This window comes from Harmonia axyridis, chromosome 1, assembly GCF_914767665.1.
Source record: "Harmonia axyridis chromosome 1, icHarAxyr1.1, whole genome shotgun sequence".
Taxonomy (NCBI): Eukaryota; Metazoa; Arthropoda; class Insecta; order Coleoptera; family Coccinellidae; genus Harmonia; species Harmonia axyridis.
In genome coordinates this window covers 12,413,356-12,439,760 of record NC_059501.1, presented here as the reverse complement: position 1 = coordinate 12,439,760, position 26,405 = coordinate 12,413,356, and the positions used below count along the sequence as shown (strand labels likewise).

At 33.6% G+C, this 26,405-nt stretch overlaps 1 protein-coding gene across 1 annotated transcript in view; it reads left to right on the top strand.

Moving 5' to 3' along the window:
- The window catches only part of LOC123671223 (thrombospondin type-1 domain-containing protein 4-like), a 186,463-nt gene that overhangs the window by 9,844 nt on the left and 150,214 nt on the right, over positions 1-26,405 (top strand). The gene's annotated exons all lie outside the window — the stretch shown is intronic.

The following is a 26,405-nucleotide window of genomic DNA, read 5'->3' as shown; positions in this document are numbered from 1 at the left end:
TGTGAAGAATCAAAACTGTGTGCGTGCCTCAAAAACAACTGAGAATATTGCTGATATAACCCGTAGTGTAGACGAAAATCCAACATAGGAATTCCACAAATGACATTTTCCGGAATAGGAAGATGTTTATTTTCATTAAGACAGAGCTACTTGCCACACACGTTCATGATAAATCTTACAGAGGCCTAGAGTAGTCGGAATAGAAAATATTAAACATTTATGAATCCTAAATAATTAAGTAATCGGATTCATATAATTCATTTTATAGCGTTTTAAAAATTTTAAGCTATGCCATTTGATAATGAATTTCCATCAAGTAAGGACAAACACCATCAAATACTAACCAAATGTTTTTCTCAAGCTTCATCAAAATTAGCTTCACCTTGAAACAATCCTCGTTCATAAAATTCGGTAGATAATGAATTATGTTCTCGAAATATTTCAGGAATATTCGAAATTTATGGCAGGATGCATTCAGTTCAATGACCTCACAGTATTTGTTTTGAACTCATTCGTTTTCAATATAAGTATAATAAATTAGGTTCATTGCATAATAGTCAATCGATCGCATTCGAATATAATATACATATAATTGTTAGTTTAATGCATTTATGATTCAAGAGCAATATGAAAGACGAAAGGAGGATTGTTCTGGTTTATTTTTCAAGTTGGCCCAGATACAAGTCTTCACGAAAATATACAATAGTTTTTTGAACATATAAATCGGTGAGCTGTGGGAGATTTGATGATACCTCATTAATTATATTTCGTTCCCGCCCGAAAATTTTTGTGTCCAAAATTTTTACTCAAATTTGCAACACCTAGACCTCGAAAAATCAAAAAAATTTAAAGTTCTTTCATTAAGAGTTTATACTTTTCTCTGATATGATTACGTATATCATGAAAATACTTGAAGTTGGGCGATTAGTATCTACATTACTCTCTTCGGAGTAATTCTGGATATTGTTTTTCAAGAAGAATATGAGATCAGCTCAAACAATAACATTTGAAATTGAACGTGAAGATAACCACTCCTCAACTATTTAGATGCTTAAGTAATGGGATGATGCGAGTGAACTAATTCCTCAATTTATTTTGAGTGGGCACTTAACACCTGCAACTTGGTGTATAATGATGTTTCTCAAATTATTTATGCGTAGCAAAACAATTCACAACACTTAATAATACAGTTTCAAGTGTTGAATATCGATAGAAAAACACGTGGTTTTGATGTAAATGAATTCACTTATAACTTCAATAGGCTTGTCAAATTGAATATGTACACCCATTATGAACTACGTAATTAGGGGGAATATCTATGCGAAATATCTGAGGAATTTTATTCCAATATTTCATGGTTATATTTTTACATTCAGACCAAATACGGGTGTCTAATAAATGTCAAATTGATTAAGAGATCATTGAAAAAATTCTGTGAATGATTGTGGGGCTATACTTTTTGTTCTTAGATCTTGAAAAGTCAACACTACATTTTCGGTCTTGTTACAATATAATTATCTAAAGTTGGTAATTGATCGTATTCCTTTTGATCGAATGGCGTAAGTAGTCGTGAGATTGGAATATATAAAAAAAACATTAAAATTTTCAATGAGTTACTTTTCGCAACTTCATTGTCGCTTTTTCAAAGTTTGAAAACGAATACGATTAACAAGATAACCATGATCATAATGTTCACTCTTTTCTATCTAAAGAACCACTCTGCCGGTTGTACCTATACATATCCAATATTGGCAATATTATTGCTGTATACAGGATGTTTCTAAATTGGAGGTAGTTCTAGCCTTTTTGTGATCATTTTACAAGGTTATCATGAATTATTCCTAAGATCGGAAAAATAAGCACCCGAACTAATGATGAATTCATTCATCACAGGATTTTCATGAAAATTTGGATTTTCCTGAGGATATTGAGAGAATAGTTTGAATTTTTTTTCTCGGAATCGGTATTATATACGACAAAATACAACAAACTAAAGTGTACTAGATCAGAGTTTCTTTTCCTATTTTTTTTGAACTAACAATAGTCCACCAGGAAAATGTTATGAAACAAAAAAGTGAGAACTATTCCAGAAAAGATACAAACAATTGATTTGCAGTTAAAATTGGCATATAAATGTAAATAGTATATTTTGCTAATAAAGGGTATTATTATTATTATTATTATCATGTGATGTGGACATGTGGACTGCGAATTGGAATATCTTTGCCGAATTTCAGTGAAATATTTTGTGGTGTGAAGATGCTATGAAAAAAATTCTGTATCCTGTATCTCAAAAGAAAAGTATCGGCAGGCTCATGTTTATAGGATTACTCTCCTTGAATTGATGCGAGTAATTTCTGATTTCTGTTTGCACCTCCAATTTAGGAACACTCTGTATTTTGCTTTTTGCTTTTGATACGAAACTTTTCACGAAGCTTGGATTTACTTTTCCATATACAGAATGTTCTACTATTAATACGACGTGCTATTACGATTAAGCGCTGAATATTTCAATTTTTTTTTTGAGACAGTTTCATTAGGCTCCATTTGAGATACATTCAAATTGTTTGTTTGGATCTACTGAAGGTGTACCAAAAAAGTGTAAATGAGCAAACATATGGATTGAATGGAATAAATGAACCCAACTTTGTTCGAAGTTGAAACCATTTTTGATATATTTCGATTTTTCATAAATTCAAGGTTTCCAATAATTTTTTTTGTCTCGACAAATTCCAAAGGCTTATTTTTGAAAATAATAAACTAAAATGTTCGATTCATCTTTGTATATGATATGAAACATATTCAGAAAACTCTTTTAAGACATTCTTCTTTGTGATATTCATGTTTATCCAGGAATTATTGGATTGAAATAGACTGCTTGTTTGGAATCCAACATATGTCGATGTTTCAGTTGATCTCGTGTTAAATGCAGCTGCATTATTCATCCACACAAGAATTTCGCGAATAACGTCCAACAAATTGAGCATATTGAATAAACATTCCTAAATGATCTTTTCAATCACAGTTCATCTGTATTAGTTGACACATTCTTGTGTATAAATGGTCATATAGGTGGTCCATTTCAATCAATCTGTCAGAACTCTTCTCCTAGGAATTGGCGTTAGCATATCAAAAAATAAAATTAGTACATACTTACATATTTGAATTTCTGTTACTAAAATAGATCGATTTATGAGAGCCTTTCCTCCGAATCAATAACATCTACCGTTAATTCGGAATATCGACTGATTCCAAAATATGTGGCAATGATAAAAATAAATATTTGGTTCGAATTTAGGATGTCTTTAATTTTTAATGCCTCGACCTTCTAAATCGGCCACAAGAATTCAATTCATTTATGTTTCCCGGTTCAATTTCAACATCACTTCCTTCAACATATTCCCAAACGTTTAATGGATCCAGTAATGTAGGTGGAAATTTCCTTTTTAGAGGACGATGAACGTCAATCTTGTCTGCAAGACATAATTTATCAGCGCATCTCGAGAACAATTTTAATTATTTCCCAATTCTTATGTTCTTTGTTCAGAACAATTGAAATGAATTTTATCTAAGATTTCAAAGAAATTTCGCATTTTATCATTATTTATACTGATCCACAAAAGTTAAGTAAGTTAAAAAATTTCGTGACCGTTACAAAACTTAGAAAATTGAAAAAAACTAAAAGTTCCTTCATGGGACTATTGTACCATTTTATTGATTGATTGGACTATGTAGATCACGAAAATGCTTGCAGTTTGGCGATAAGTACATTATTTCAAAAATTATAGGTAAAAATTTGAAATTTTCGAAAAAAATGGATGAAATTCCCGAGACTGCAACTTCTCCTGGACGTAAGCTACGCCTTTGAAACCTAACTATGTTTCAGATCAGAACCTGATGTTCGAAAAACTTTTTTTCTACATTCATGCAAAAAGCAAAACTTTATTGAACTATATTTAGTGGAAAAAGAAGTTCTTTATTGCACGAGTGCAATAAAGTTTTTATTGCACTCATCTGTCAAACAAACTCAGTGTTGCAAAACAAATATTTCAGCCTGAAGGAAATAACGATGTACAGTTACCAAGTACTAGTACGTTTACAGCAGTACCAAATCAAGAAGTGGATTTAAAAAGTACTTCACTACTAGTGCAATAAAGTTTTTATTGCACTCATCTGTCAAACAAACTCAGTGTTGCAAAACAAATATTTTAGCCTGAAGGAAATTACGATGTACAGTTACCAAGTACTAGCATAGTATACTTATACTATGGTACTAGTACGCTCGCTAGTACGTTTACAGCAGTAACAAATCAAGAAGCGGATTTAAAAAGTACTTCACTACGAAATATTCATATTGAAAATTGCACCAATTGTTCATTCACCTTCAACATTGAGGGTAAAAATAAAGTTTGAGTTAAATTGTTCGTAACGTATTAATTCCTTTTCAATGCAAATCGATATTAATAATAAAGTATTCAAGATGCGCTTTTCATTTTCCTACACCTAGTGCCGCACCTAAATAAATCATTTTGCTTTTTGCATGAACGTAGAAAAAATGTTGTATGCAACTCGTGCAAAAATTGTTTATTGCACTCGACGTGTTGTTCACGTCGAGTGCAATAAACATTCACTTTTTGCACTTGTTGCATAAATAACTATTATTAGAGGGGTCTGTGACGAATAATTTAGGAGATATAAGGATATTTGGATGAAAATTCATTTTTTTCCCAAATTTCGAGTTCGAATTTTCTCAAAAATCTGAGGTCTAAGCAAAATCGGTGAGCGATGCCAGAATTGACGATCCCTAATTAGCCGAATTCCGATCTCACCTGACAAATTTTTTGTCGAAAAATTTTCTTTCCCAAAATAGAAATGAAACGCTAGAATCTAGTTGATTCATTTCAAAATGACTGACAACAAAAATTGCTGCGGTACTATAACAAATTAACAAAACTTTACACGGACCCGAATTCATTAGTATATATTACTAAGCACAATCATTGTGCATAGTCTAAACGTTTGTGCATAATATGTAGAATATTTTTATTTGAATGTAGGTAAATGATAATAAGAAGGCGATATTCTATAGCAGTCGTAAAAAAAATCGGATCAGATTGTGTGAAAGTAATAACAGTACGTGCTTATGTTTTGGTTAATTTCCCAAAAAGGACAACTTTCTAAAATCCAGATATCCTATCATTCCTAAAAATTCGTTAGATATGTCGCATTGCGTTCTACATCAACGGAGGCGTCGAAATGTTTCAATCCATTACGAAATTAAACATCACATTACGCTTTTATGAGTGAGAAAGCAACTTTTATCGGATGGTCCAAGCTTTTTATGTATCAAATCAATTTCGAAGGTGATTAGATGAATTCCTTCAACTTTGTAACCTTAAAGCGTCCGAGTCAGATCGCATTTGAGTGAAATCAAACATCGTGTTCGCCTTCTGGCAGAATGTTATACGACAAGCGGTAATATGGACCACCAAAGGCGTGATTTGGAGTAATCATCCGATTGACTGATTCTCAGCAGTCGATTTGTTATGAATTTGTCGAAATTATTTAAGTGTAACCTTATATTTTATATGATACTCATGGGATCGAGAGATCAGGCTTTTTTTGAAGACGTTATTTCTTCAGTTTGAGGTTAACACGCCTTTGTTTTGGTTGTAATTTCAGTATTAGATTTAGATCTTGTTTCAAGTGGATCTTCGAGCAGATAGCAATAGCTGTAGGCTAATTTTTATGGTGAAGGAATTCGAAGATCAATGTTAAGGTTTTGGGCGCTCGTTCCACAAATAGATCGCTCTATCATTTCTACAAGATGTCTGCAGAGTAAAGTTATCGATTTTTGAGTCAGGAATGTTCTGAAACGATAAGATTATACTCACTGATGTGTCCTCAAATTCAAATAATATGTTCTTTTGTCCTGCCGTAAACACGATAACCCTTGAAAGGAAAGGCCTAGAAACTTTAAATTTTTGGGGTAGGTTCGAATACCACTGTTGAAATCCGAATAGGGATTCCGTTAATATGGCCATTCGAAAATTTGGCAATTCGAGCAACCAGCATATACCGGGTGATTTTTTCAAGTTGAATCAGTCAAAAATCTCGAAAAAGAGACATCTTGCGGAAAAATTTTTCGAAAAAAGGTTGACGGTTTTAAAACTTCATTTATGCCAGAACCTCTTCTATTCAATTCACCCTTGTGGGTGGTTAATTTGATCGGATTTCCACCAAGTAAAGTAACCACCAAGCCAATCAAATTTTGATTGTATACCGTATTTCTTGAAAAAATTACATCAATATACAGGCGCACAGAAGCTTTCTACTAGTGTTTTCCTCATCAATCAAAATTAGAAAACTAGAGACAGAAAATTCAAACTCTAATACAGAGCCGTCAGTGACGATTCGCGAAAATTTGTCCATACAAAACTTTTGTAATTTTTACTGTAGAATACAGAGCCCTCGTCTTGATTTCCACTAATCACAAACGCGCAATTTTGAATTACAAATAGTTTTTAAAAGGAAAAACTGTATGAAGGCACCTATCAGCAGTTTTTTCGAGTTTAACCCTTGGCAAAACTTGACAGCTTAGCTATTACAACGAAAATTACAACTTTTGACTAATATCTACATATTTATTATATATGCAGGATGTTTCCAAATTAGACGTGAACCTTGAAGGAAGTGTTAGTATCACTCATTTGCTGTAGATTGAGCCATATTCATTGATAACCGAAAATCAACAGTTTCCGAGATACATGAGTTCTTGCGTCTTTTAAAAAATTCCTTACCTTACTAACCTAACCTAACCGAAAATCAACAGTTTCCGAGATACATGAGTTCTTGCATCTTTTAAAAAATTCCTTACCTCACTTCATTTTTCGCCACTACTTCATTTTTTCTAAGTTGACCGAGTTTGATTCAAACTTTGAATTATTTTCACCAGAAATAGAAAAAAATATGAAATGTATGAAAAAAGCAAAACTATGCTGTATTATATGTTGAATAAGAATTAGTATGATTTGAAAGTTGGTATATGAAGAAAATAATAGTAAATTTTTAATATAAATTTGCCTGCAACTTTCCAATATCACAATTTATGTATGACAAAATTATTTCAAAAACTTGCCAAATTCCTTCTTTATTTCTTAAAATAGTTTGCGTTAGAATGCAGACACTAGTTTGTTTCGGCAGATTTTGATTTGAAAGAGAAAGAAGCAAATAAAGGAAAGTAATGAATAGAACATTTTTTTATTGCAATTAAACTCAAAATTTCAATGGAAAATGAACTCATAACTTATGTTTGAAATGACCTCCACCATTCCTTATACAAGCACGTTTCCTCTTCCTTATTTCTTCAGTTGTTACTTTCCGCCTGAAATTTACTCTCAATATTCCCGCTGCTTCTTCTTTTCTATCGGTGTTAGAACCGAACTTCTCGCTGGCCACGAAAATAATCCAAAATTATAATCGAATTTGGTCAACGTAGAAAAAGTTGACGAAAATGAAGTGAGGTAAGAAATCTTTTAAAAATCACAATAACTCAAATATCTCGTAAACTGTTGATTTTTGGTTACCAAACGACAGCAAATGAGTAAATCTGACACGTCCTCCAAGGTTCACATCTATTTTGGAAACATCCTGTAAAATAGGTTGTATGTACACAGAATGATCTGCTTCTCATGAAATAGCCTTGTCAAATATCATATTACTTATGAAAAAATCACCCGGCATATTCATGAACAATTGAGGATTCATGGAATATAGGAACTATTCCTGAATATTCCAAGTTCACTTGACCGTAAAACCCCTTCGGTACTATCTAATGATTTCATATTATCGAAATAACCTTTCTATTACCATTCACACCTTTTGCTACCTAACTGGTCGAATCCTTAGTAGCGTTCACTACCTGCATTTTCATTCATCCAACTGGTGTCTTAGTGCCCTAACGCTTTCGGCAACAAGAACTAACCACAGTAATTTGGTCATTTCTTCTCGGCTATAATTTCGAAGCCGTTCTTATAATCACCCCAAATCCGGCTCATCCGATCTACATCCCTAGTGTCGGCAAAGGCAATAAATTCTTTTGGGGGTATTAAATACCGTTTCGAATGTATTTTTATGTTATCTAATGGGACAAACGTTTATTGTTATAAATCATCTTCGATAGATAGATATGTGTATGATAGTTTATATTCAATAATAGTAAACCTGAATTAAAACAGGAAAAGAAAATGATGGCTTATCTAATAGGGGTGTTGTATAGTGATTTAGTGAGGGCATTGTTTTTTTTTATCCGAAACGGTTGAATAATCTCGCGTTGTCAAGGCTACTAGCGCATCCCAAATAAATACAGACATACAGGCAGACCTGTCAGATAAATATTTTATAGTAACTTAGTTACCTGTATATGCAGCACATGAGCTGCATAGTGATCGGGTTGCCGCAATAGTTTTCAATCCAGATAGACAGAGAAATATATTTCAAATCAAATCTAATCATTTGTTTATACACACTTTGAATTTTATTTATCGATAAAAAATGTTTTTTATTTATTTATTACACCATTCAACAGCCAAAGCAATTACAGAATGGGAAAAAACATAACAAGAAATGAAACCTTATTTAACTAATTACTTTCCATGTGAGAAATAAAAAACAGAAGAAATCGAAGCCAAGTGCGAGCCATGAAATGATTATACAAAAAAAAAAAAAAATAAGAAATGCCAACAACAGACAGGTAGCTCTGACATATCCGATACAGAGACGAGAAGACAAACACATTAGTGCGCGGAAAAGGAAGGTAAAAGGTCAATGTGAACAATCTGGGTACATGTAGATTAATCAGAGAAAGTAAGAAGGGACAATCAATTCCTGAGCAAAGAATTTTCTGAAGAAATACTAGATCCATGTAGGTGCGACGCCTATCCAGACTATCGACCTCAAATCTGCTCTGCAGCCGTTGATGTGCTATTCCACTAACATACAAAAATCGCCTCTGAACTTTTTCAAACCAAAAATGTGAACACCATACCCCGGGTTCCAGACAAATCACGTGTACTCAAACTTTGACCTCACTAGAGTGTTAAACTAAACGAAGAGCGTTCCAGAATCGATTAACCACTTAGAACTCCTCACCAGAAAGCCAAGCGGCTTGAATCCTCAAGACTTAACCAGACGCACATGGGGTGTGAAAGTCAATCTCGAATCAAATACAACACCCAAATCTCTGTACTCATCCACCCTGGAAAGAATGGGACCCTCAATATTTTATGGAAACTCAATTGGTACCATCCTTCGACTGAATGAAATTAAGCAACATTTATTTGTGTTGAGAGGAAGTGAATTTCTCGAGCACCAATGATTCAACCCATCAATATCACCCTGAAGTTCTCAACAATCAACAATCTCAACCGACTGAAACCGACAAAACAACTTGTAGTCGTCCACGTAAAGTAGAAACGGTAAATGTCATTGATGAAGATGACAAATAAAAATATTGATATTGTTTTCTATCCTTAACTCGGCTCTCCCGGACACTCAGGAAATAAAGGGAATGAGGAGGCCAACACACTCGCCAGAAAAGGAGGACAAACTCCTTTCATCGGCCTGGAACATTTCTGTGGTGTAGACAAATGTATCTACAAAAAAGAGTTTCAGGAAAAGTAGGTAACCGAAAGAGAAAACTAGTTTCGATCACTCCAAAAAGTTTCTTCGAAACTTTGACTCTTTAAGATCCAAGAAATATCTGGATCTTAGTAAGAATATGCTACACCTCCTCACTGGATTCCTCACAGGGCATTGCCTCCTTAGGAAACACCTCATGAGAATGGGTCTAAAAGAAAACGACGAGTGCAAATTCTGTGGGGAGGAGGAAGAAACTCCGGATCACCTGGTGACGGAATGCCTCGCCATCGCTAGGCAACGCGAAACCTGCCTTGGACACGAAACTTATAGAAGTGAGGAATTAGCCTCCTTGAAGCCATCCCAGATATTGGAGTTCATCAGAACTCTGGACCTGGAAGGCGAGCTGTAGATCACGTTATGGAGTGAATAGCTCTGATGGGGGCTCAATAGACCATTAGGTCGCAGTGAAATAAAACCTCCTTAATTAAATCCATCTATCTATCTATCCTCAATCTCCTAGGCCTCTGTGAGATCTTCTCAGAAGCTTAATGTTTGTACGAGTTAGGATAAACAGTTGTGTTCTGTGTCCCATAGCCATTTCAGGCTCAGCAGTGTTAATTTTTTACCCAACAGGGAATAGTTGAATGGCCCCCAAGACCTGAAAAACACAATTTTATAGTTTGAAATACACTTTATTATTCAGTAAACTCTCCTGAACATCAATACACTTGTTCCCACGAGATTCCAATGTATGAATTCCATCCCTGGAGTAAGGATCTGGAAGGTTTGAAAAATACACTTCTACAGCTGTTATGACCTCATCATTTGATGAAAAACGCTTTCTATTTATTTAAGTTTGGAAACAGATGCAAGTCCCTAGGGACCAAATCTGTTGATTACAATGGATATTCTAACAATTCGAACCTATATTGATGGATCTAAACCATGAAAAAGATTTTTTTTCTGCGGGTCAAAAATTAATTGAAATGGAACACAAAAATGATTTGATCGAGCAAATTAACCGCGATAAAAGTTTTATGGAACCACCATATAAATGAATATTCTATGCTTGTAATTACGCGATCAGTATGAAATTCTGTATGAAGCTTGAAATTGTACATCTACATGAAACTAGATCACGAACGCTTAAACTTACAGGAACAGGAGGAAACAGAAATAGAAAAAATAGAGATAGTTTTTGAAACCAACACATTTCCGATCCACTCTCTTGCCTTGTGTATTTTCTTTAGCTAACGAGAGCAATAATGTCCCATTTCTGACTCGTCCTATTTTCCTATGTCTGGTCGATAAACCATATATTTCCATAAGAAAATAAATAGTCGATAGAACTGGAACGAATCGTCAATAAATGTAGACGGATCGTGGGATGTGATTATTAACATATATACAAATTTTATGCACATAATTCCCATGATTTTAGCAACAATCCTGGCGTGAAAAACAAAAATAGCCCAACAGTCACTAATTCGATTCATTAACATGAGCATGACGATTCTGCATTCATTGAATGAAAAAACAAACATTAGATGATTTTGCGATACATCGCTGACATCTCGAGAATTGAATTTGTAATTATTTTCGAATTGAACAAACAGGTGAGGAAAGTGAATGTGTTGGAGGTTGAAAAATATCAAACCTTCAACATTAGGCGTAGAAATTTACAGCACCACCCGTATCAGTATATTTAGATAAGCCCACATTTGACTTCCACTATCTGTGCCGAATACAGTGTTGGTTTAGATGAATTTTGTAGTTGGAAACTTGACATTTGGACGGTTGAAAAAACGCCCAACTTCTCACCTGAAAGTTTCAGTAGGAGAAGCGGTTCATCATTTGAGTTACCCATTTCTCACAGAAAATTTTTAGATAATGCCTTATTATCAGTCGATTAAGAAAATACTGTTCTGGGCTCTGGTAGGCATTTCGTGGTAGCATCATAAACTTTTAAATTTTTGGAAATATCAACAAAATATCTTTGTGTTTTCTGCATGGTTATTTAGGATAAACTTTGATATATTCAACCAAAATAATGGTGTATCGATGTTTTAAAAATGATATTTGACAAAATAGTATATTGTGCAACATTTGGGGAGAGTCCAACTTTTCTCACGAGTGTGGATATATTCATTTATTGCGTTTCTATAGAAAAGACGTCTCAAAAGCCCAATTTCATTGGTCTACCAAACGAGGTGTGGGCAAAGTACCGCGTGGAATGATATTTCTCACAGTATGAGCACTACATAGCTTTTAAATTGAGTAAGCTATGAAGAATATCTACGCTACTTTCCATAGCAGTTGTAGGAGAAATTATTTTTGATTTCCAAATTATTTATTATTAGCCCAATCCCTAAATTACTTATTTCGATTGCAATAGTTTCAACCTATTTTGTATTTTGACTTTCGGCGACGTTGTATACTTTTCTGGAAGACACTCTTAACAATTACAATAGGCTTGCTATCGACATATACTTTTAAACTACCAAATGAATATTCTCTTATATTTTAGCTTTGTGTAAGGTGGAATTCCTGTGAAAATCATGATTTTTAAAAACCGAAAAGTGGATAACGCCACCGCTAGATGCCAAATAAAATATACTTTTTCAATAGACCGATAATATATAAAGAATTATTTACATTTTTTTTAGCTTGGCACACAAATTATATTGTCATGGCATTTGTTGTGTACCTATATCTATAACCTATTTATGCCATATTGAATTTATTATCATCTGGAAAGTTCCACGGGAATAATGAATTCAAGAAAAATCTGGAATAGTTTTTTTTTAATCTTTTATTTTGTAGAAATAAATTTACTTCCAACAAATATCTCTTCGGGTTCCTCCTTACTTGAGGGGTTGACTTTATTTAATGAAAATTAGTCGAAAAAGGTACTTACCTTTCATTAAATTAAAGTCACTTCTGATAGATGAGCTGATAGATGATTGAGGAATGAATTCATGGCATAAACTTTCGATATAAATGGTTTTTAGGGTCCTCCTGAAGTAATCATTTTTATGAACAGATAAAACTTTAATGACCAAACTCTTTTATCCAATTTACTTCAGATGGAGGTTTAAAAATACATTTCCAAGAGCTTCATCAGAATTTATCAACATTATGGAATTGGAATTTCCGTCGAGAAAGCATTTCACTGAACTCATGTAAATTTGGTTTGAAGATTGTGTAGAAGGATGATATTGAAGAAAATCAATTATTTGTAGCATAAGGTGGACTTAATTGAATTATTTTGGTTTTATTGGTCTCGGAACGAATAAACGAACAAACTTTTCTGAACGGGTAACATTTTTGAACTGAATGCCGCATCTGGTAATCAGATGCTATAATACTAATATAATTGAGTTATCTACGAACCTATCACAAAAAAGTTCTTCAGTAATCAGATACTTGTACAATAATGATAATATCTGCTAACGAAGAAATATTGTATCTATACCTACTCGTATAGTATTGAAATAAAAAAAAATAGAAATATTATTGATTTATCACTTCATACCCGCCATACGAGATGGAATATGCGAATCAGGTAGAGTAGGTATAATAAATGAACATGTTGAAAAAGTTTAACACAATTGTGGGCAGGCAAAAATGAATTAATTATAGGATACCAAATCTCTCTATTGATTCGAACGCAGATCCGGAGTCAAAAATTTCTTCGGGATATTGGCGCTTGCTCATTAAATTATCATTGAATGTAATCACTGAAAGATTTTTCTACTTAGAGATAAGAATTTTACTAGTTCCTGTAATTTACATTCAAAATTTCATTAGTCTCACACAAATAAATATTTTTGTTTGGAAAATTTTAATATATTGTCTAGTGAGGGGATCTCAAAACCCCTTTGAGCTAGACAAAAATGATTGGCACATTTTTGAGCTCGATTTTTGAGAGAATTAATTTGGTGAAAATCGCAACCTCATAAATTCAACTGTTTACAAACTGAGAAAATTGGAAAATGGCGTGAAATGGAAAGTTTTCATAACTTCTCTATTATTGGTGCTATTTACATGAAACAACAAACGGTTAATTTTTTCAATCCCATTTTGCATATAAACTTCCTTTTGATACATCATGAATGTGTAATTTTTCGGCAGTTCAAATTGTGATTCTAGGCTAATTTAATATATTTGATTGAAATAATTTGATATTCATCATCATTGTGAATATAATCCGAATCAATTCATTATTGCATTCAATAAATCGATACATCCAAGGGTTTTCGAATTATAAAATCATAAAATCCATCACAAATACAGAGTTATTTTATGCTCAACGAAAAACTTTGACATATGAAAGATCATGTTATTTTAACAAAATTCATTATAGGACATATGTACCTACGATTTTAAGTATTTAAGGAGATAAATGGCTTCCAAAGTTTCATTAATTTCATTTCTATTGATGAGATTTAATTATAACGAAAAAGTATGCTTAGGAACAATCGTAAATACACTTGTCAGTTCACTGAGGAACGAACATTTTCTTTGTAGTAACTATAAATGAATGCTATGAGGGTACATTTTAAGGTATTACTTATTAACTCAGTATAAAATTGCTACAATTCTAGTGTAACAGAACACTACCATTAGAATACCTATTGACAATAAACTGATAAGTGAATTTAAGTTCGTTTGTAAGAATACTTTTTTGTTATTAAAATAAAACATATCAATAGAATCAATGCATCTTTTGAAGCCATATATGTCCTTAAATAAATAATTGTTCTGTTCAAATTACATGATCTATCATATGGCAAAGTTTTTCGGTGAGATAAGAAATCACCATGTATCATATCGATTTAGTTTCGTTCCAATCAAGTTACCAAACAATAGCCTTTATGTGAAACTTGCAGTGCTTCATTTCAACCGATCAAACTCTAATCAATTGAAACTGAAATCCTTCTATTTTCCCATAATCCATACTAAATCATAAACGTCCAACATTCCAATCAATCCATTTGTATATCCCACGCGTGAACATTATCTGAACATTCAAAGTTACCAAACTTATATGTGGAGTCCCTCAGCGTTCGGTTCCTTTTATGTGCCTGGGAATATTACAATGAACGACCGACTTGGGATTATGAAATTGGCTGTTAAAGAGCATCATTCGAGATAGGTGCTCTAATTGGGTTGAGGCCCTACAGAATATTAGGAGCGTATGAATGTTTATCTATACAATTTGGTAAGCTGTTAACATCTGGAAAGCAATAATGTGATACAAGGGTTTGATATCAAATGTGACGTGTAGACTGTGTAGAAATGTTACACACGTTATATTATAGTTGAAATGGCGGTAATGAAGAGATTGCAGGATGGAAATATCACTGGAATTTGACTTTTCGCGGTTCGTAGAATTAGGAAATGGGTGCTCTTATGAAAAATGCTTTCTCTATCAGAGCGTGAAGGCGGACGACATTCTTATGTATAGTAAAGTTTGAGTGCTTTGGAAACAGATCTGATGGTTAAAATGCCTCTTATGGCTTACATATTTGAATGTTTTTCTATTCTTGTTATGTTTGTAAAGTGCTCGTTCCCAAAGGTTTCTTGAACGGTACTCATATTATTTCGTCACAATGTCTGCAATTTTCGAATTTCGATCCGGAAATGGCCTTGAACTATAAAGTACTACTTAGTTATTGCGAATCTGTGGTCAAATTTAATTCTGTTCGTTCGACATTCGGATGAAGTGTAAGCTGTTAAGAGGGATTACCACCACATGGCTTTTCTCACTAGTGTAGAAACACACGAATGAATGAGAACACTGCTACAAGGATTTGTAGACACAATTCAACAAACACCATAACAAAGTTGTTCAGAATTGTCGAAAATGCATTTTGCGAATGAACATTTTTTTTAATTCGGGGAACAAAAAAGATGATAACCAAGCTTCCTCCTATATTCGACAATGAACCACAAAATATTCTAATTCATTGTTAAGCCTTCAGTTCAGAGCAAGACTTCTAAACTCATATTTCAATCATCAACAAATACTCATAACGCCTTCCAAAGCATCACTATTTATCGACTTTTTATTATCTTCTTATGATTGAAAACATAGGTTCTTTGAAGTTGCAATTTAGGTTTTAGAAAGAGAAAAACCTCAACCACTCTACTAGAGTCATATCAAGGAAATACCATGATTATTCTGTAAAATATGTTTTTGTCCTACAATTTGTTTGTTATGATGACCTTCTGTGTCACCTATGCAGAAGTCTGAGATAAGGTAGAACTAACTGATAGGGTCGAAGGGTAGATACTATTGAAAATAATAAGGAATTTCATGCAAATATCAGTTATACTTCTTTTCACTTCTGAAACATATACTTAGGGTTTGAAGATGGAAAACAAAATTGTTATACCTACTCTGGGTCATCCTGTATAGTGGTGCAAAATCCGATATTTTCGTAAGTAACATCATAAGGGCATAATTTGTATGAAAAAAACACGTGCTTAGTAATATTTTAACAAGAAGCATGAGTGTCTGCGGCAAAATCCTCGAAGAAGAAAATATTGTACCTCCACAAATGCTTTCTGTTGAAAAAATATTACATGCATTGTGTTTTTTCAATTTTTTTCACAGGAAAAATTAAATGCTCGAATGGTTATTTGACAAGACTATTTCATGAGATCATAATCACTTGTTGTCGGAGGCATTATAATTTTTGGTGACAACAGCTGTCAAGTTTTGCCAATGATAAACCTTGTAGTTTGTAAAATCAGTATTTCATTTTTAAATGGCGGGAATTCGAAAATTTCTGATTAACGCCACCTTATAGAACTCTGGCAGAAAACCAAAGCAACAGGTGGATATCTCGAAAAGTCTGAAACAAAATCAAATCAGTACACACCCGATATTCTATGCATCTTAGCCGCGGGTAAACTCGAAAAAACTGCTGACAGATGCCTTCATACAGTTTTTCCATCTAGAAACCATTTGAATTCAAAATTGAGCGTTTGTGGGTGGTGGAATTTGAGACGAGTGAAATAGTCAGCTCATTTATCGCATTGATTTCCTTTCTTCAATAACTCTATCCGTGATGTTCAAAGACTAAAACTGAAAAAATCAAATAGCTATTAAAAATTAATACGTAATATGGAAATAATATGCTCATAATCAAATCTCAAAACAAATTGACGACTGTAACATAAAAAGTAAAAGCTATATGTTGCGTTTCCTCTTGGATCCTGATACTTACGTCCTACATATCTCCTCTTCCACAGACATGACTGATCATCCACTTACTCATCCATGGTAGCTCCGCAGTAGAACAAAAGATCATAAATGACCCATGAACGACAAATTGTGCCCACAATATGTGTTGTTCGATAATAGAACAGTTTTACGACATCATATTCGACATTTATCGGCTTGTTGCTTTTATGCGAGATAGATGATGCGTAATGTATAAAAAATTCACCCTATAAAAGTCCACCATCGCTGTCAGGAAATCGACCACAAAGGGACAGCACGAAAATGATGCAAGTTCGATGTTCTATAATACGGGATATTTGTCTGTGGCTAGGTGGGGCGACTTCACACAGAACTAGATCAATGTTCACATCTCGGGTAGGGCATCCGGTGACATTGTGCAGGGTTAGCAGATTTTGCGACCTTTGGCCAACTCTTTATTCGGAACATGTGTGGCGCTAGTGGAGCGGCCACTACAAATTGTGGCCTTCATATATCAACTTCAGGTTTCAATCTGCGCTGAAACGGAAATTGGACTGAAAATGTGACAGGAAACGCTTGTCCGTGAATTTTGTTTCCGTTTCGTCTCCTCTATAAACGGAACGTCGGAAATAAACTCAAATATTTGTATGCCCTTTACCTATTTGTGTATGTTCAATGGGAGAAGTACAGAGTTATCTCGAGTTTAATACCTACTAGTTTCACCATTCAATTGTAAATGTGAGAAGCACGGTATTATCTCGAATTTAATACTAATTTCACCATTTTAATGAAGGATACTGCACAGTTTAGGTAGGTTGAGTAGGCTTCTGTCAAATTGGCTGAATTTTTGATATAAGTTAAGTTTCGTTATGTCAACTGTAGGTAGCGCTTTTAATAAATTTCGTCAGATTCTTGTTATTTATTATTTAGGAATTTTGTGATATTTTGTAGCTATATATCATTCATTATAGTTTTGACCTGTGTAAGCAATTTTTGAAATTGTAAGAACTCTCTATTTTAAATAGTTATTCTATATATAATTCTATAGGTATTCTTTATAAAATTCATTCTAGTAGACATTTTGTGTTTTCTTTCAAGACTTTGCACGATCATACTGGGTTACAAATCACTTCTGATTGGCTAGGATAAGGTTTTAATTATTGTATCCTGTTAAAATCAAAGGAATAAAGATCGAAATGTCAAGTATGACATTACGGTGGCGGCCCGAAATAAAACTAATATTTTCAATTTGATCGAATGTCATTCCATTCAAAAATTGACGAGTGCATACACCATGTTTTTAGACATCCTATTTCAAAGTAATAAACATAGATAGAGGGAGCATATGTCATTTTCAGTAAGCAAATTTTGTGCCCAACATGAACTATCAAATTTGACATGAAGCTCGCGGAAATGAAAACATCAGTGATACGATATTTCACTCAATTCGCGAGTTTCTCCACAAAGAACGCACTTCTTATGTCCCATATTAGATCAACGTTTCATATTCACTCAAAATATATTGAAATAAATACCTGAATATATCAGAAATTCAGAAAACGAACTTCAAGCGCGCCAAAAGACGGGAAACAACTAATGACGTTAGGAGAGCAAGAGTTGCCAAACCTTGGATTTCAGCAAGTAGATACAGAAAATAATGAATATTCTGCTCATTAAAAATTCGACAATTAGAAAAAATATAGTAATCCAAATATTCAAATTAACATATTAAATCGGGAATCACTCAAATAAATATATTTCATTCAATATAATATACATTTATAATGATAAAGTGAAATTTTTGATTGGAAAATATATCACAATCTGACAAAGTGATCTAACCATCTTGAGGACATGTAAAAATTGTGTATACTTCGTCTATCTATGTTTATTACTCTATGGTTATAACCCAAGTCATTCCAAACAAAAAGTTCAATTGGCAGAAGTTTTTCGAACGGATAGTTTTGACCCTAGAAATCCCTGAAAACTTATAATGTCTATTATGAGTACTCAAGATGGGAACGGTCATATGAGATAGTTACTATTAAAAGTATTGTTCTTGTTCATGAATCCTATTCTACACCTTATTCTACTTTCCACTCGAAAAAATATAAGGAGTGTTTTCCTTTCGAAAGAAAGCGAAAGTTATATTCAAAATGTAGCAATTATAGAGTCTGTTTTTTTTTCATAAAATTTGAAACACTCTGTAAAGAGTGACGGTTACATTATTAAGTTAGAAATTTCTTTTTTGATTCACTTCATTATCTTTCTTATTACTGACCAAAGTCATCAAGAGAGATTACAACACTCCTCTTACTTTTCAATAATTTTTATAAAGAAGGTTCGAAATAGGCTTCAACCTCGGCAATCACTTATTCATTAGAACCAAATTTCTTTCCATAGAGTACCTTTTAACCGATGTTGTCGATGGAGCAGAGTCTTAATAACACTCATCAATGATTTTCTTGCACAGTATTTTTCTCATACAAAAGCAGTGTTTCATTAATACACGAAACTCGTTGTCATCCTTTTTTCAAACAGCAACGAGTGTAACGTCACTTAACCTTCAATATCTCGATCCAGATTTAACCCTATGTTTAAAAATTTGGTCAAGCTACTTTTTAAACTTGGTACTAACGTGAAAGAAGTTGTATCTATGTGCCAGGCCCAGCACTTAGAAAACAGAGCTGTTGTAATTAAGCTGGTTGATTTAATTGCAGTACCTTGGATATAGCTAAGAAGTAACGAATGGCATAACCTAATCCTCAAACAGGGATTTTTTGGAATTTTTCAGTTATTACCTTTGAAATTGTTTAAGACAAAAATGTAACTGTCGATGATCTACACTGTGTACGGTGAGAGATGTATAGAACCAATAATTTATGAAATGCCTTGAGCAGGAGACTTTGAGAGCGCTTCAGAAATTTGACGTGAACATTCGAGTACAACCTGAATGTTAATCCTAAGACATGATAATGAGCTGTTATAGATCTCGATAAGTAAACGTGCGCTCAAAAAAATTAACGCAAAACACTGCATATTTTACTCTCCTTTTTACATACATCTAATTATTCTAATTGTTCTTAAAATATCTCTCAGTCGGATAAAATATTCAAGTTATCTGGAGTTTTCATCTCATAATTAATTTTTCAACATATTCAAATAATAAGCCAACTGACCGGATTCTAGTATACGTATACATCAAAATTAATCATAAAAAAGACATAAAGAATGATGAATTCTGTACAATTTTCATAATCGAATGAAAGCGCCATACCAAACAGATCAGTGATCCTACTAGACATTAATAGACCATTAGTTGGAGTTAAGTAACTGCTATAGCCTCATTGTTCCTATTTGCGAATTTAAAATGATTGTAATATTTACGAGTAGAACAACTATATCAAAACAATTCCGTAGGCCTACAAAAATATAAATCCGACAAAATAGATGGTGGTGACACTTTCGAAATTTATGTCGTCTATTGAGGAACTAGACCATTAAATCAATTGTAGCATTGAACTCTGATTAGTTCGTCTGATCTCATCCATAATTATCTATCTTTCAACTGTTTCGTTTAACCGTATTGATCGGAGACAGACAAAATACAGGATGGACAGTTTATTTATGTCATTTCGAAGTAGAACAGGTGAAACATTTGTTTAGGACAAACTTGACTCATTTGAAAATTCGAAAAAAGCATTGACATGGTGTAATAGCTTTTCTGCTTTCGTTCATTCATGCCCCAATTGTAGACCACGGAACTGTATGTATCTTATGATTTGTAATTTATTCTGTTGTGAGTTATTTTATCTAGATGACGAGTCCTGATGAAACTATACTCTTGAAATTCGGTATGAAGTATCGAGTTATTATCTTACATATACAAATTAACTTACAGCTTAGTCAGATCTGTTACCATGGAAATAATGTTTTTTTTTCGATATTATGCTTCAATTATTTATGGTTTACATTAGATCAAAATGAACTTTCGCATAATGCTTGAAATTGCACAAGTACTAAGAATATTTATTCACCATCAAATATTATATGGTTCGTCAAAATAACATATTAAAAATTGAAACATAAAAATTCTTCTGAAACTAAAAGTTCTTTTTCGTTAAATTTTTTTTTCCATTAGGAAGCCTGTTGAAAAACTTTATTCCCCAATAACTAGAAATATAAAATGACAAATTGGTCTAATATGATATCACTGAAATAACAAGGTTTTTTTTTATATTCTGCTTGAATTTGAAAAGTTTGCAGACAATCATCTAAGCAGATCATATAAGCGATAAATATTGATGAGACTTGTTCAGCTGAAAATATGCAGTCATTTCGAACTCCTTAAGAGAAATTTGACCATGTCTCTGTTTGTTCAAGTGGTTTCCATTTGATTTTTTTCAAATTAATGTTTTTAAATATTTTGATAATTTATTTGATTTGGCTTTTCTTTCATTGATATTAATAGTAGATATCAAGTATAATCTCATAAAATCCCATTTTGAAGTGTTGAGTATAAAATTGAAGAAAAAAGACTTTTTCCTTCAATTTTAGATATCAAGTAGACTTGGGTAATCTCATACCTTCGAATTTGTATGCGTGAAAAGAATACTGCCAGGTCCAGCACAAAACATGAAATGCGATGCATTTTGAGAATAATTAATTTTAGGCACAATATTTCTAAACAAAGAATCCAGACAACTCACTAGGCTATCCGATAGTTAAAAAAATTCTTCAAAGGTCATTTAAAAAAGATATGGTATTGTCTTTTGGACCAACTGTAGAGAGATCCGTAAATTTGCAGAGATCTAAAAAAATTTTCGGGAATTCGATAAAAAATAAATCATACAATTATCTTGAACAATTTTCAAGATATGATCGATTATTGACCGATCGAGCCCTAATGAATCATCCTGTATATGTGGTACCAAGGGTGCGATTGGCCCATAAATGAAATGGCGCCCAAAAGCTTCTCGTATTTTTTCAGGTTAGGTTCAAAAGGTGTTAACAGTAATTTTACAATATAGTTGCGGGTATTCAATCTTTGAATGCCATTAATTTCAATATGTCAGGTAGTGAAATAATGGGATGAATGATGAGAGTTGACTGTTTAAGTAGATTATGTCATCATTTTTTGAATTGAAGCATTTTTGTATGCGCAGCATATTTCACCAGCTGATATTTAAAAATCAACCGGAGGCAATCAATTCAAATGATAATAAAAGGCGACAATGCTTTTTTTCTAGCTGATGAATGAACGATCATCACTATACTCATCTGATGTGTGTATCATTTATGCTTAGCCTTGTGGGTTTGGAATTCCTTGAGGCGATTTACCGATTCAGTTAGCGTAACACGTATTTGATTAAAGGAAGTAGATAATTAGCCTTCAAAGCTGCCGCCAATACCTTGTGTACATAGTATCAACGAAAATTCCACCTAGGCATGTCTGCTTACTTTATAATTAATCCTCAATGAAGGTATCTTGGTGCAATTAATATGAATGACAATTTTTCCACTCAGTGGTTTGGATAAGCTTCGAATTATCCAAACACATTGTTCACGATTTGATCGACTTCACAGCAAACTAGAATAAGACAAATTTCATTCAGTGCTACTTCTCATCATGAAATATTCAACTTTCCTAAAAAATGAGATAAGCACTAACGTGAAGTCAGGATATGCGTCGGTTGCGCCCTTGGACAGGGTAGGCGTTAGGGGTGAAACAGTGAAGCGACCGCTTCAGGCGCCTCGATTTGAGAGGCGGCAATTCGAAACAGTTTTCTGGCCGCCTTTTCATATATCATCTTTGATTATTGAAAACAACCTAATGCTGTTCCCATTAGGTGTGAATCGCTTTTCCTATTAACTCTAGATTTCATAAACTACGTAAAATATAATGTGCCTACAAGCAAATAGCTTCCCGTTAATGAACAATAATCGTAGCGTAGCTAACAGAGAAATGTACGTGTTGAGCCTAAGTTGGTGGTGGCGCCTCTAATGCATTGGATCAGTCAGAACAATCGCGCTTTTCAAATACACATGATTTGGAATGCACGTGCTTTGGAATATTATGGCGCTATTAAATTCAATCAGGGCCGTAATAAATGACAGTATTTGCTGATGAATGAAGGCCATGAATTCACAACATCAGATGTGATATTCGAATTTATATTTACTTACTCTAGCAAAGTCGAGACAAAAATTTAAGTGATAATAATAATAATTAATATTCATTGAAAATGAACGTAAAAATTAGGGAGGTATTCATTTGGCGAAATATTTACTTGTGCGTATTTACGTGGGTGTACAACTTTGCATCCGCCGTTTTTCTCCTAAATTCGAGGCTTTATTATGAAAAACTGGTTAAACATTTATGATTCAAAGTATTGTCCATCGCTGGCCACTACTTTCTCCCATATTTCGGGCAGCGTACGAATCCCGCGTTGAAGAAACTGGTCATCTTTTGAAGCGATGCACGAATCGATCCAATTTTTTACTTCTTCATAAGACCGGAAGTGCTGGTCAACCACGCCGTGTGCCATTGATCGAAACAAGTGATAGTCCGGAGGAGCAACGTCTGTAGAATACGGCGGGTGGGGTAGTACTTTCCATTTCAACGTTTCCAAGTATATCTCGACCGCTTTCGCAATATGGGGCCGAGCATTGTCATGCTGTAAAATCACTTTATCACGTTTCTCGTTGTATTGCGGCCTTTTGTATTTCAATGCTGGGCTCAAACGCATTAATTGCGTTCGATAACGATCGCCCTTGATTGTATCAATCGGTTTTGACAACTCATAATACATAAGTATTCGGTTTTGCTGTTGACGTGGAAGCATGGCCGAGTTATCCCCATGATTTTCTGCGCTTGGGATTATCGTAATAAACCCATTTTTCGTCCCCAGTCACGATGCAGAAATCCCTTCCGTCTTTGCCTTGCAAGCCGCAGTTCACAAGCAAACAAACGCTGTTCAATATATCTCGGCTTCAACTCCTACAGCAGCTAATTGTCTTGTTTCAGGCGTTTTTAAATGCCTTGCTGCATCACTCCCAATGATCTTGTCAATTCTTGTTGCGTTTGACAGGAGTCCTGATCAAGTAATGCGTCCATTTGTAAAATGTATCTTTATACGTATTATATAAAAATGTTTTAAAAATCATACAAGTTAAAGGCTTTTTTTTAGCATTGTTAGTAATGTTTGTCGCTAAATAAGTAAGATATTTCGAAAATGAGTAGAAAAATTGATTTGGTAAATCTACTTCATAGTTTGGCAAGATTTTCAAAAAATATTTTCTACCACATACAATTTTGGTGATGCAATGCAACCACTAATGTAGGCTATAATGGCTGGCCGTTCATGAGCTATGGATTCAAAAAACAAAACAAAAAACAAGTTCAATTGCAAGAGATGTTACCAAACTAGGGCATGATATGATCAGGAATGACTCAGGAAATATTGCCAATGCAAAGAGAGCGTTATGGCAAGTAATGTCTAATTGATTTCTTCAACTGCCATAAACATCAAATGCTAACACCTAAGTCACCTATTGTTTCCTCATGTTACATTAGTGAATTGGCTGACTCTCGAATGAGACAAATGTAACTAGGCATCTGGGTGAGAATTCTCCTAAAAATCTTTTTGAGCGAAATAAAATTCATATAAATGTGTAATTACATAATAAATATGTTAACCTGACAATTTAAATCTTGTATTATTATTCAAACATAATTTATACTGATATATTCCCCTATGAAAAGCTTTATTGTTCATCATTATAACATTCTCCATGTATATCAAGTGCAGCCACAAGAGTATAATCATGAATTCGACATCTAATGAATGGCATGAAGAAGACAAATTGTTTTCGAAATACTCGAAAGAACCGCCTCAACCTAATGAATTCGAAGCACGTAGCTGGATACCATAATATCACTTCCAGTGTCACTGCATGGAATACAAATACCCGGAGTATGTAACGATGATAATTAATGTCATGGATGAAGTTATAATTGTGCATACCTCGTCTTTGAAATAGCGACTTCTTTGCATTTTATCGCGCCTTCAATATCTGAAGAATGGAGCCGCCGAAGAGTGCTTTTGTCTCAGCGTAATGAAAATTTCTAATTAATGATGCAGCTGACGCGAGATATTTCGATGCATAGCTTAATACCTCCTCTATTTAGACTTGGAAGCGAATAATCTGTTTTATAGATGGTACGTTCGGAGTGATCGAAAACACCTTTAAGAGGAATACGTGAAGAATTAGTTATTCGTTTTCTTCGGTGATCGGTGAAGTATGTAATTGAGTTATTTGAGGAGGAATGACGAACTGATTGGGTTTATGAAGAACGTGATAGTAATCTACGCGATTCACTGAATGCATATTGCTCTAATTGGGAGCATCAAAGTTATAGAACTTGAAATCACCCACCACTTATTCTAACTTTTGAGATTGGAAATCTACAGTGTGTTTTTTCTCACGGCACCTTTCCTTCATAAGATATTAAACTGAATTTGGTACAGATATTCCAATTTGAAGTTTTCATCATGTGATATGTTAATTTTGAATGCAAATCTTGATATTTTTTCTGGAAAAGTGACCGCTTCTTTCCTCCAGAATTTGTTTGTGGTGGGACACAGGTTGTTTAGAGAAATGTGGAAACAAACTGATCCAGTATACTATTTTAAGTTTCTTGTAGTTCTGTCGTACCTGCTGCCGATTTCAAGGAATAATGTCAGACAATCTTCTAGTAATCCAGAGGAAAATCCAAATCGTTATGGATTTCCAGTAAGTGAGCTCTGCTGAATAAATTAATTAAAGGTTTTGGTACTTTTTTACCCAATCTGTAGATACGATAAACTGGTAAAATCATAGCAGAAAAGAAGGAATACAAGAAACATCCTGTAACTCTAAAACTATGCGTTTGCGATCCCTTGTTTATAGGACATTTTTTTTTTAAATCATCCAGAGAATCTTTCATTCTCCTTTGTATCTCCAATATAGGAACACCCTATATAATTAATTAGAATATCTCAAACAATTTTCCAAATTTAGATATATGATCATTGTGCCATTTTAATGAAAATATAGATTTAAGGAAGATAAGCCAAACAGAAGGAGAAATTTTTCTTTATTTGTAATACTTTTAACGGAATTTTGTAAATTAATCGACGAATTAAACAATTAGTATTAGGTAACATGGGTTAGCTATTTTCATGAATGTTGTAGTAAAAGTGTAATTATATTTATTTCCCTTCTTGATGTTTAAAAACGACATTATGCAACCCGCAGCAACAAGTGTAAGTATACCTGCAATCACAAAATTGTTTTTTTTAATTGACTCCTTGAGTAAATCGAATTATTTTCAATTAACTCTTAGACTTTGTTACTCATGTGCCCAAAATGAAAACAATATTTGAAAATTGATATTTCTCTATAGCATTTTCGAGTTATTTCGTTGGCAACGATATGACATAAGTTTTTCACCATAAATTGGAATTGAATGATTTGGATGCAACTCCATATATTCTCTCCTTGTAGCTTT